This window comes from Hyaena hyaena, unplaced genomic scaffold, assembly GCF_003009895.1.
Source record: "Hyaena hyaena isolate Hyena2069 unplaced genomic scaffold, ASM300989v1 scaffold_249, whole genome shotgun sequence".
NCBI lineage: Eukaryota > Metazoa > Chordata > Mammalia > Carnivora > Hyaenidae > Hyaena > Hyaena hyaena.
Genome location: NW_024080880.1, coordinates 801572 through 814126, shown reverse-complemented (window position 1 = coordinate 814126; position 12555 = coordinate 801572). Strand labels below are relative to the sequence as shown.

Here is a 12555-nt window from a genome sequence, read left to right as displayed (position 1 = left end):
TCTTCTTGATCCATTCGTCCGTTGATGGACACTTAGGCTCTTTCCATGTTTTAGCTATTGTGGAGAGTGCTGCTATGAACATTGGGGTCCATGTGCTCCTATGCATCAGCATTCTTTTTTTTTTAATTAATTAATTAATTTATTTATTTATTTATTTTTTGCATCAGCATTCTTATATCTCTTGGGTAAATTCCTAGCAGTGCTATTGCTGGGTCATAGGGGAGTTCTATTGTTAATTTTTTGAAGAACCTCCACACTGTTTTCCAGAGGGGCTGCACCAGTTAACATTCCCACCAACAGTGCAAGGGGTTCCCATTTCTCCACATCCTTGCCAGCATCTAGAGTTCTCTGATTTTCTCATTTTAGCCACTCTGACTGGTGTGAGGTGGAATCTCAGTGTGGTTTTGATTTGTATTTCCCTGATGAGGAGGGATGCTGAGCATCGTTTTCATGTGTCTGTTGGTCATTTGGATGTCCTCTTTGGAGAAGTGTCTGTTCATATCTAGAAGAGACTATTAAATCACATGGAGAAAATGTTTCCATTGCTTTTTACTTTATTAAAATACTGAGTTTATTCACTGTATTTTTTTTGTCTCCCCACCATTTCCTTTTCTCTGACCACCACTTTTGCAATATCCTATCCTAACATTCCATACATACATAAAGCCGAGAAGAGGGTGAAGGAGCTCCATCCTTAAAAACTAAACAGGCATTTTGGACTACACATTCTTGGCAATGGAACCTGGACAACATTTATCAGACATAGTAGGGAAAGTTCTTATTCTGCATTATAAAAAAGACAGCCACGTATCAACTGTTACAGAAATTAAATAAGGCAGAAAATTTTAACAAATTGTTTAAACCATTTTAAACTGTTTCCTTAAAGAGACTTCTTCCACATCCAGAGATCTTGAATAGCTTCTTGGTAGTCATCCAGAAACAATTACTCACATTATTGAAGCACTTGGCCTCTACTTTAGCAAGAAAACCACCTTCTTCTATATTTGGTTGCATTTTTGCTTTAATATCTTCTATAGAGCTAGATTTCAGTGTTTTGGGAGTCTTTTTCTGTTTTTGAAGAATTCTTGACCTTTTCATCTTGGTGTTGATGGTTTTGAGTCTTTTCAATTCTGGTTTGGTTTTGTGCATTTTGTGGCTGGAATAGTCATATAGATTTAGACTGGAATCCCATAGAGATTTCTTTACTGGAGTCTTTTTTTCAGCTTCTTCATCATCAAATTAATCATTATTGTTATCATCTTCATCAGAAGCAAGTTTTACTCTTATTCTGTGGAAATTTGCTACCACTTCCTGGGACAGAATGCTTTCCAGATATGTTATGGAGTTTCACATTTTCTTCCTATTCATTTTCCTCCATAGCTACTAAGTGCAGTCCATTAATGTGCATGGGCCCTGAACCACATTTCAACCATAAGACCAAAGGTGGTATTATTTCAAAGACCCCAAGGGAAATATTTGGCTGTACAGATACTTTCAAAGTGGCTTTAATTGGATTGCCTTCATAATTCTTTATCTCTGTTTCAACAATGTACAATCCATCCTTTGCATCAGCCCCCAAACTGACCATTCTTAAAGATAATTGGTGATCACTTCCATCATTATCCATCATAAAGTGATAATCTTTGTCAGCCTTTATAAAGTTCACAACCAACTCAGGGGACACTGGTCCACATCCACTGAGTGTGGTGGTACACACCTAGGTAGAAGGCTGACAGAGATAAATGATTACTGTTCCAGAGAACAGTCATGCAGGACAGAATCACAATATGAAAATGTTTACATTCTAATAAATAATTAAATTATAACGATAATTTTTTAAAAGATTATGAAATATCACCTCCTACTCAAGGGTATAATATGAATACACAAGCATACACTCACATACACAAATGAAATCTGTGGCTGCTGTATGTAAAACAAAATGTTAACAATGAGTCTTTCAGAGAAGATGACATAGGTAGGTCTTATCTTCCCCACTGCACATTTATTTCTTTTAAAAATCTCTATCATACACATTAGCAAAATTATAAATAATTGCTGTTGTTTTAAAAACTTAATAACAGAACATAGTGTGATCTTCTGATGACTTGCACAATAATCAAAGTATTTAATATTATGTGAATTTAGCATTATAAGAGTTATGTAAATGACATTATGAGACCAGCATATCTGTAAAGTCTTGAATTAGAAATTAAGAGATTACATAATTTTTTATATAGTGATCAGGTAAAACATTTCAGAATATTTGAAACATTCTCAATCAAATTCAACACAGATCATGGAAATATCAATTTTCAAAAATATGCTAGAGGTAAGAATTCAGACGTTATTTAAAAAAGAAAAAAGAAAAATGCTGCTATAAGTTAGGTACTATGGTGAAGATTAAACATTTTTTAGTTTATATTACTTAAAAATATTTTCAAGGATTCAGAAGATTATCAAATAGCTTCAAGTACAATAGAACTTATAATAAGTAACCTACTCATATATTTTTTGAAGACTTCTCAGAGAAAAATGTTTGAGCTGATACAAAAAAAATTTGAATAGAATGCATATAGAATAAAACAGCACTTTAAATAGACAATGGCTTTGGCTAAGATGCCAAATTACAATAGTGAGCATTTAAAGAACTGTAAAATCCCAGCACTGGAATGAAGATGACATTGACAGAGTAATGCAGATACTGTTTCTGCGAAGGTGGCTGGGCCGCCTGTGAAGGCGGTGTCTTCTACCATCTAAAACAGGTTGTCTTTTATTCTGAGGACAATGGGAAGCCACTGCATAGATTTTGATAAAGAAATTCCATTACCATATATATATATATGTTTTGTTTGTTTGCTTGTTTGTTTTTGACGTTTACTCTATCTACATTGTAGAGACTGGATTGAAGAAGGAGAGATGTTGATATCAAATGGATGTTAGAAGATTACCAATAACTTGAGAATGATGGTGACCTGGACCATGGTTGTGGCAATAAGAATGGACTGTAGTAGGCATATTTGTGAGATTTGGGGCTGATAGAATAGAAGAAATCATGCATGACTCACAAGTTTCAAACTTGAGCAATGTAAATGTAAATGATAGTGCCATTTATTGAAACTGAACATTGGACATGGAGAAGATATAGAAGGTGATAACCCTAGTTTAATTTGAGGTATCGTTGTCATATGTAGGTGAAGAGTTTGAGTAGGTGGTTTGATATTTATGAATGGAGCTCAGAAAAAAGTCTGGATTCAAATTTGTGAGTTTTACTTGAGATAGTTGGGCAAATATCACTTTGAGGCCATGGGAATCTATCTTTTATCACTTGCCATTCAAATAATGATTTTTGATTTCTTGTCTTAAGGAAAATGTAGGATTAACAAATTATACATATTAAGTAAAGTACACAAATAGCTGTGTGACAAGGGAAAGAATAATAATATTGTCAAATATCTGGTACAAAGATTTTTGTGCATGTGCATGTGTGTAGTAGGATGGTAAGACTAGAATGTTCCTCTTAATCTTGCAAATGAGATAGGCAGGTTGTGATAAGATGTCACTAATAAATCCACTCCAAATGTTAATGGAAGTATGCAATGCCTGGGGTCTGCCATTTCTGTCTCAAGAATTATGATAAGAATGAATTAAAATATGTCTCCAATTTGAAACAAGTTCCCAACTTTACCTCAAGAGCTTGTCTTATATTAAATGTAGATCCATCTTTCTTCTTCCACCCATTTATTAGAGTTAGCTCATCCATGGTTGCCATGAATGCTTGGAAATCTCTCCCAGGGTAGAGTGCTAAAAGCAGAGCTGATAATATCTAAATATCCCTTAGCAATTCCCTGAAGATGAAACAAGTAGTCTGCTTAACACACTACAAACAGAAACCCCATCTCCTGAAGTCCTGAAACATCCTTTACATTATGTATAAAACCAACAGTGCATGTTCTATGTCTATATTAAGATCCTTACTACTTCCAAGAAATCCTTATGAGCTCTACCTGTATTACCTGAGGCCCTAAATGCATTAGAATACTTTTCTATGAAATACAAGCTGGATAAATATTAATTTTGTAGGATATTCCACATGTATGTATACATGGCTCCACTATTTCCTAGCTTTAAATGTAATTGTGGAGAAGTCTGAGGTCAGTCAATTTTATTATCCTTGTCATTGGCATGTTTTTTCTTGCCCTGATAGCTCTCATTTTGTCTCAATATTTTAAAGCTTTGTGACTTCACCTGAAAGTACCTTCATATTGCTGATTTTCTGTGTAGTTTTTTCCAAGAAATTTTATTTTCTTTTGACAAATTTCTTTCTCTCATTATCACATATAAATTTTTTAAAAAAGGTAAACATCTGTTGTCTATTTTGGTTCTTATTCTATCAGTCAATCATCTATCTTTTTCTTCTTTACTTGAGTTACATGGATTGCTGTGACACTCTTTGTCATGACCATTCCCTACTGTGCTTTAATTCTTCTCATCTACATGATTTTCCTCTCCCTAGTCTATATGTTTATTTCAGAACTTTTCTTCATGTCTTGATTCATTACTAGGTTTGCTTCTATTCTTCCTGGTTATCTTTTTTTCTAAATTCTATAATCAGTTTGCTTCAGTGTAACTATTCCTCAACTTGGATCTAATTTTTCTATGTCACATTTCATAACCCCTGAACACTCTTATATTTGTTACCTTTTTAACCTTTAATGTTACTAAGCAGTATAAATATTTGTTGTTAAATTGTTTCTTTCTCTCCATAAAATATGTTGTTCATCTGTCTCTTGTAGAATTTATGATACCTTTTACTTTTTAATATTTTGCACTATTTCTGTGTGGTTGCTACTTCTGTTATTTTTATTTTTGGAGCGAGTGTTTATATGTTTTTTATTTAATTCAATTTTTTCCTCCCCAAATATATCTTTGGGGTATTCACTTTCCTTGTGTTTACTACCATAACAAGTTGTTGTTTTTACAATTACTTCAAAACACCAGTTTGAAGACTATGGGCTGATGGTCTTTATTCTGTGTTTCATTTCCGTATAGCTAAGGAATATCAGGTGAGGGGATGGGGGGCCATATATGCTTATTCTAATCTTCTCCCACCTGTCAGAGTCCCTTGAGAGGGCCATTGTGTTTTGGAGTGCACATTAATAATAGATGTAACAATAAGCTTTTACTTCTTCCTGGGACAACAAGTCCATTCCTCTAATTCTAATCCCCCTTCAACTACTTTCCTCATTCCCTTTGTAGCTAGAATTACAGGAAATAGACAAAACCTAGGTACACTTTTATTTTAGCCTACTGTTATTTATTTACTTTTTGGTAATTTCTGTAAGGTAAAAGTAAGAGCATGCCCAAAATCACTCAAATGATGGGGAACTTATTTGAGGAAATAAAAGTCCAGTGTGGATGAAAAGCAGAGAAAAAGACAGTGTGGGTGAAATGGAGATGTTGAAGTTGAAGGAATACACAGTAGCCAGTATGTAGTAAATATTTATAAATGTTTCAGCAAGTAAGAGTTATGAGGTCATGATTAGATCAGTACTTCTATATACATCTTGTTACATTATGGATTATAGATTAAAAGTTGCTGATGAACAAGGCAGTCAAGCCCAGGATAATAATCACTTTCATTTGAATGGTATGATGAAAAATGACAGAAGCACATGGATTTATGATTGATTTAGTTGGCAAGATGATGGAACTTAGAGAAGCCTAATTAGGAGGTATAAATCTGGGAAATCCATTCATAGTAATTAAGACTATAGGAACGAGCTCCTCTAGGAATCTAATATTGATTGAGAAAATCTGGGAATTTAGATCTGAGCCTTGCTAATTTCCACTATGCAAAGAGATGACAAAGAAAAATAGCAAAGGGAACAGGAAGACTGTAAAATTGTGGTTAGGAATCTAGACATTGCATCTAGACAATGCAAACTATTTCCTTTAGAATACATTGTTTCCCTTAGGTAAGATCTGTGCTATGCAGTAGTTTTACAAGAGGGCATTAGCCTAAAGTGGTTAAAAGCATGAGTTCTGTCATCAGATAATTGGGCTGTTTTCAGACCTTGGCCCTATTGACTGCACTTTGTGACCTTCTACGACTTACAAACCTCTGTATGTCTCAGTTCCTCATAAGTATAGTAATTGTTTTTAGAACATAAAGTTTTAAGAGTTAAAACACTTGACATATAGTAATACTGACAAATGGCAGTAGCTACAATATCTGCCATAACTGAATTCTAGCACTTTGTTACCAATCTTACATTTTCTGTCAGGAAAGAGCTTAACTACATAGTTATGAAGATATAGATTACATATGTAAAATAATTTTAAAATTATAGAAAAAAACACATATTCAATGACTGTTATCAATCCATTTAAATGAACACAGTCAGAAGTCTATGGTAATTAGAAAACTGCATGAAGTTTATCAGTTCAAGTAGCTTTAAGTGGAGTGCTATGTTTGGTATATTAAGAGGAATGGAGTGGTATCAGTTAACAAATATAAACAACAAAACAGCTCAGGCTAAAATGAAATGATCGTTCAAATGGCCCTTGATTCAGTGAGTTATCAATTTAGGTTGAGTTCAGCTGGATGATTCTTCTGATACCTCTAGAGTCACTTGGCTGGACTGCAGTTATGTTGTCCAAAATGTCCCCAGTCTCGTGTGTGATGCTCAGGACTTGCTGTCAACGGGTTGATATAGGGAAGTTTATCTGGGCTGATTTGTCTCTGTTCCACTCAGTTTCTCATCCTCTAGTATACTGGACTGGGCATCTTCACAGCTAGTCTTTGGAACAGCATTCTAAGAAAGTGAAGCAGAATTTGTAAGCCTTCTAAAGACCTAGCCTGAGTATTTCTACAACTTTGCTGCCTCTCTATTTCATGGGTCAGTCACACGTTCTAATTCAAGAGAATGAAGAAATGGGTTTTATTTCTTGAAGGGAAAACATGAAGTCTCAGTGAAGAAATAAAAACATACATATAGGGATGGGAGACACACAAAAGTGTGTCTGAGGGGATATTGCTGAGGACACGTGAAAGGAGCATACATGACAATGATGTGAACTACTGCATGTTGAAGAGCTGAGCCAGGCTGATCTACTTGGGATGGAAATCTTTGTCTGAAATCTTGAGTTATATAAAGTATTCATTCATGGAGTTTCTAGAAAAATACTACCCTATAGAATTATACTGTAAGCTACAAAATTGAGACAAATATAAAATTTTAAATTATTGAAAACAGTAAATTGGCGTGCCTGGGAGACTCAGTCTGTTAAGCATTTGACTTGATTTTAGTTCAAGTCATGATCTCATAGTAGTGAGATCAAGGCCGATGGCAGGCTCCACACTGAACATGGAGACTATTGGGATTCTTTCTCTCCATTTCTCTGCCCTAAGCTGCTTAAATGCTCTCTCTCTTTTACTTTTATTCTATAAATAAATAAATAAATAAACAAACAAACAAACATAAAACGTAAAAAGAAGTAGGTGAAAAATATTTTATTTGACCCTATATTATTATTCAGATATTATTATTTAAATGGGTAACTAATGCCTTTAAAGTCTGAGAGACATTTTGCTTTCTTTTGTTTGTACTAAGTATTTTGAATAAGGCATGATCTTAAGACATTTCAGTTTAGACACACACCTTTTACATGCACAGGAGCCAAATGTAGCTACTGGTCAACCTAGTATATTGAATAGTTTAGGTATAGAATGGTGGATTTAGTTTTCATTTGACTATTTTAGGAAAATCTATTTTCCAGTTGGTAGGAGTGAAAAGGTACTAGCCTGAAATGATTGTATTCAGCTTCTAACTCTGGCTGAGCCACTATTGTGTAATTTATTATAGAGTTATATTATATATAATATATATGGTTATATATATTATATATTATATGAATATTATAAAGTGATTTTATTATAAAGTTATTAATCTCTAATATTATATAATCTTATTATTCTTAGGCAGTCAGGAAAAATCATTTAACTTCACTGTGCACAAAGGAGTATAGAATTGAAGTATAGAGTAACCCTGTGAAAAAATGAAAAATAGAGCAGCTGACACAAGACTGCCAATTAGGAAATGTCAGTATGAGGAAAAGTACTAAAAGCAGAGAGGAAGAGAAAAGCCAATGATTAGTCCTGAGAGAGAGGCAGACAGAACCAACAGCTGTTTAAAGGCTTAGTGGTTGACAAAGAAACAGGAACAGAAAAAGTTTTCAGCGAGAGTTAATCTGAAGTTCAGAGAAACTGAGTGTCTTTACATAGTGATCATGACTGAAACCCTGAGAGGACCCAGAGATACTTTCCTCTTTATAAGAAGGTAAAGGAAGAGAAACTAGGACAATGGCTACATTTGGTAACGAAAGAAAAAATTGTAACTATCGTACATGAACAAAGAAAGGAAGCAGTCTAGTGTAAGGTGAAGGAAATATTTAAGGAAAAAAAGGTAATGTTAAACACATTCAAAGGCTACAAGAAATCAAGGAAGCTGAGGGCTAAAGAAAAACAATTAAGTTTTGGAATTAAGAAGAAACTGGTGATGTTGAAAGAAAGATTTCTGTAATGTGAGCCCCAGAAACCACACTGTTTATTTTACAAAGAAGAAATGGAAACAATGACTGTGAGTATTTCTTAAGAAATGTTAATAAGATAAAAGCAAGAGTGAAAAAAAATACTTATTGATCTACGGTCATAAAGTTTAGATGAGATCACCCCAAGAATGTCTATTAAAAATAGAAATACTCAAGCATAACCTGCATTATAAATTGGATGGGGAAAAGATAAAAATCAGAGATGTAGAAAGGTAGAAGATAAAAAAAAGAATCAATTAAGGAAGTGCTTAAAAATACACAATAATACCTTCTGTTACATGTAAAATTCTCAGTGGTGATATCAGATTGTGTGTTTTTAAAAGTTTCTTTTTTTTATTGTTTTCTCCTTCCTCCCCCCCACCCCCCGCCTTATGGTGCAAAGGTGATTTTATTAAATCATAGGGACAGGATCTGTGGGCAGAAGAGTTGCCCTGGGATTGTGAAGAAAGTGATCATATACTTGGTTTTTGGGGGAGGTAAAGACAAGGGAAGTTTCCAAGTGGATTCTCATATGCTAAAGAAGACTCACAGGATGCTGGAGGCCTAGCTATTGTTTTCTTTTTCTTACTGAGACTCATCCACTTTTTACCTAGTTTCTCTTGTACTTAACTATACACACACACACACACACACACACACACACACACACACCGGTGAGCAAATTGAAAGTATTTGGTTGATAAGAAATCAAACATTGCCCTCATTGACAGCCAACTAACCAATCCTAAATCATTGTACTGAACATTTAGCAGATATTTAAATTGATGTTTCTTGGTGGTGAGGGACAATCACCAGAAGTAAAGAGCACATCTTTGTTATTCAAATTAAATAGTGGCTGTATATGGGCTCCTAATCAACTTGATACTGTACCCTAAATATCAACGGGGGACCAGGGTAAGAAAATTTAAAAACAATTTAACATCATTTCGACTTTCCTGGACACATGAGGGCAGATAGTGCTGGAAGCAAAAGGACTATTAGCAGTATTAATTTTCAAATGCCCTTCACCTAACTTTATAGTTAATACATGTTAAGAAAAGAGGTAAAGAAAAGAGAGTCTGATCTTAGAGTTAGGCATCTGATTAAATCTGAATATAGTTTAAAAGTATATGGCCTGAAACTGTGACAGTGAAAAGACAGCAGGAAATATTACACTGATTTAGGAAAGTATATTACTTCTAGAACTCACGATATTGCTCCTTAAACCATCTGGTTCCATCATATTTAACTCAGGTTGTTCACAGAAATTCCATTAGGCATACAGACACTTATAATAATAAATCAACCAGTTTATGTAGATGTGAGGGAGGAAAATAATTTTCCTTTTACCCTTCTGGTTTCTTGGCTGAGACCCCCTACCATAAAAGACCATTAACAGGAGAAAAACAAACAGTAGTTTAATAACAGGTGTACCTCCTATGTACATGAGACATACCCAAAAAAAGTGAGTTAATCCTCAAAATGGCCCAAGCCATCACCTTAAATACCATCTACAGCTAAGGACAAAAAAGGTTTGGGGAGGAGGAATGGGATTGGTGAGGGGTGAGGGAACCCAGCTATGGGAAGCTATCAGAAAGAGCAGAGTAAACAGATAAGGTTGTTATTAAGATTTAGGTTATTGCCTTTTCCTTTGATGAGCATTTCTATAAATTATCTTCCTAATACAGAGAGGGAGACACCTTTACAAATGGAGATTGCCCTTATAAATGTAAATGTCACTTACAAAAAATAGTTTATATACAGTTTTCAGAACTTTTCCTATGTCTGCTGTTTCTTAAGTGAGCGGCCTAAAAGAATCCATTTCCCAAGAGACATATTTTGAGATGGTAAATTCTGCTTCCTTTCATAGATAAACTTTTCTTTAAGCCCAGTTGCTGAATTGCTAAATTAAAAATCAAAGTTTAATTAACCTCTAATAATAGGTATATGGGGATTGGTATTTTCCTAAGCAATACATATTATTAATTAAATCAGTCAAATGGTTGGCAAACCATTCCACAAATTTCCTTACTGTATAACTCCAAATTTTATAATAGTTCCTTAATGATTAAAACTATTATCAGCACTATCTTGTCAAATAAAAACTGCAAAAAATTTAAGAGACAGTTGGTGGCATATAATACATTAATATGACTGACTGAAAAATCTGAGGATCCCAATTTAGCAGTTTGGAGTTTGGAAAATTCAAGTAAAAAACAGTAATTAAGGTGAAGTTAGTCTATCAGATACAATTAAAAGTTAAAATTAAAATTGTTCTGCTGTGCATCAAAAGGTGTTAAAGAACAAAAATTCAACCTAGTAAATGTAAAGATCTGATTGGCTTTAGTCACTATGAATTGGGCAGCATCCCTTCTTGTAAATAGAAGGATATACTCAGCATTGAGTAAATTGAAGGCTTTTATACACAGAAACAGAATGGGTCAAGGAAGTTAGTAGCTAAAGGAAAGAAAGGTCACCTACCCTTTAGAGGTCTTATCTTGTGGATTACCTCACAAGTACTGATCACAAATTCCAGACTAATTGTTTTAAAATTCCACTCCTACAAGAGGATAAAACTGCAGTAACAGTTATGTATTAAGTCTTGGTGGCCCTTAACATAAGTGACTACATTTTGGACCTGTTGTTTCTTTATAATGAGAGTGAATTGTTAACAGTAAGAGAATTTATTAAGAAAAATTGGATTTAAAACATTTTTATGTAGGTTACATTAAAATGATAATGAGTTTCCTGATGTAGCTATGTTTCAATCTTACTGTAGTTAAATTAGTAGGCATTAGAACTTTGAAAGTAAGGTAATTTTTTAGAATTTTGAAATTATATATATGATTTATATATAATAAACAGACAACTATACAGTTTGGCCGCAGGGAACCAAACTGTATATGAATAGTATATATGAATATGAATAGTATTGCCACACTATTTGGGATCTGAACCCAAGTCCCCACCTACTTGGTTTGTGACATTCTAGTTCTCCAGATAATTTCTATTCACATTGGGTCCTAACTATATCATCTGCTCCTTGGCTATTATTGATATTGTATTACTGCTGACCCATCTTCTGATGACAGAATGTGTGCCAATATAGGTAAATAACTTTGCTTCTTCTGCTAACATGCACAGAACAACTTTGCCTCTTGGGACCCCTGACTGTCCTATCTGCAATGCCTTAGAATTGGGAAAAAGTCATTTTCTCTAAGGATTGCAGGACTTACAACCAAATCTGAATTGAGTTTTTCTTGTGATTACAGATCCGTAGGGGAGAGAGTCTTGTTTTCAGTAAGTACTTTCTTTTCTTATTTTTCCCTATTTTAAAGTTCTATTTGTCAGGATATATACTTCTCCTAGGATATTTGAGAGGCATCTGTTCGTACTATCCCATACATTTCTCTTTTTATTTCAAAGATGTCTCAGGATAAGTCACATGAGCTCCGGCTGGCTAATTCTCAGAGTAGTTCCTTCTTTGCTACACCTTAGAGAGATTAAACAATTGTGTTTTCCTCTTTTCCATGTTTTACTCTTCATATTCCTGGAAAATGCATTTGTTACCATTTGTCACTAAGCTCCTAGTGCTTTTGCATAAAAGCCTTCTGGTGCTGAAGGGGAGGAGAACTTGTCACTGGAACATAAGGCTCTTTGAGAGGGTTAACTTTTTAATGTTTATTTATTTATTTTTAGCAGGGGGAGGGGCAGAGGGAGAGAGAGAGAGAGAGAAAGAGAAAGAGAGAGAGAGGTATAAAGAGAATCCCAAGCAGGTTCCACACTGTTACCACAGAGCTCAACACAGGGTTCAATCTCATGAATCATGAGATCATGACCTGAGCCAAAATCAAGAGTCAGACATTTAACTGACTGAACCACCCAGGTGCCCTTTGAGCTGGTAATATTTAAAAACCAGCAGACACAGGAGAAACTCTGAAAACCTAGTAGAAGCTACTCTTT

At 34.4% G+C, this 12555-nt stretch overlaps 1 pseudogene; it reads right to left on the bottom strand.

Moving 5' to 3' along the window:
• Positions 1-880: 880 nt before the first annotated feature.
• LOC120240077 lies at positions 881-3763 on the bottom strand (annotated as a pseudogene).
• Positions 3764-12555: the final 8792 nt, after the last annotated feature.